Genomic DNA, 1,292 nt, shown 5'->3' with positions numbered 1-1,292 from the left:
AATTGGCATTTAATCGGATTAGATTAGCATAAGACCCTAATCACCCCCCCTCTAGGGTCTAACAATAATGGCACTAGAGATTCTGTTGTACCTTGTTGGGAAACCATGAAAATTCTGATCGCCTCCTTGGACATATTTCTTTTTTCCTAATTTTCATGTTTCTAATTTTTTGTTTAAACCTTAGGTCCATAACAATCTACTTTGGCTACGAAATGTTTATTGACTTGCGGTTTTATGGTCACAACTCGCCAAATTCTATATCAAGACAAAACACAAAGTATAAGTATCTTGAGACGTGGAAAGAGATGGGGATTCAAGCCCTCTTAATTATGGGCATAGTTAAGTGCTGTGAGCCTCCAACCTTTTTTGCACGGCAAGGGGTTTTCTTTTCAATTATCTTGAAAATCTAAAGATGATAGACTAATCTTGCGAAAGACTTGAATTAAGTGACACACATTTCCAATATAATCCTTGGAACCTTGGAGACAGTGTAAAAGTTGGCATGAATGTTGGATAAGATGTGGCCAACGTCTTTAGCACCCGCTAAAAACCGTTTCTTTTTTTGGAATATTGAAAAACTCATGTAAACTTAAGTGGATTGTTCCACCTACCTTTTTGTCCATTGAATTTGCTTTGAGATGCATGCTGACGTGTGATACACATCTCAGGACCATTACACACAAACATATCAAAGTAAATCCAATGGATTAAAAATTTGATGGATAAAGTCGACAATCCATGTAAGTTTACATGAGCTTCAGTATATATGTGTGTGCATCTCTCTCTATATATGTAAGTATGTATGTATGTATGTATGTATGTATATATATATATATATATATATATATATATATATATATATATATATATATATATATATAGTAAGAGAACGAGACGAGAGGAGAGAGAGAGAGACTTAATATGATCCTTGTCATAGGATAAGCGATTTCGCTCCTTGAACGTCTCTAAAATCACATGATTGAGGGCCGAGCATCTGTCGGATGATCCGCTTCCGTTGAACTTGATCTACATATTCTAAAACCCCGCCCACACCAGAGTTTGGGTGAACCCGTCGTCGTCTCTTGACCCTTCATCCACTCGGTATTAATTTTAACGGTGGTGAGTGAGAGTAGGAACTTTTTCACATGAGCGGTCTCTGATGGTAGGGCTCAAACAAACGCATGGCGTTCACCCCAAACTTGATGTGTTGGGGTTTTTATAATATGTTTAGATCAAGTTTCAACGGAGCGGATCATTCCATTGTAATGTCGCCCTCAATCATGTGATTTTAG

Source organism: Asparagus officinalis, chromosome 7, assembly GCF_001876935.1.
Source record: "Asparagus officinalis chromosome 7, Aspof.V1, whole genome shotgun sequence".
Classification (NCBI taxonomy): domain Eukaryota; kingdom Viridiplantae; phylum Streptophyta; class Magnoliopsida; order Asparagales; family Asparagaceae; genus Asparagus; species Asparagus officinalis.
This window is presented reverse-complemented; position numbering follows the sequence as displayed.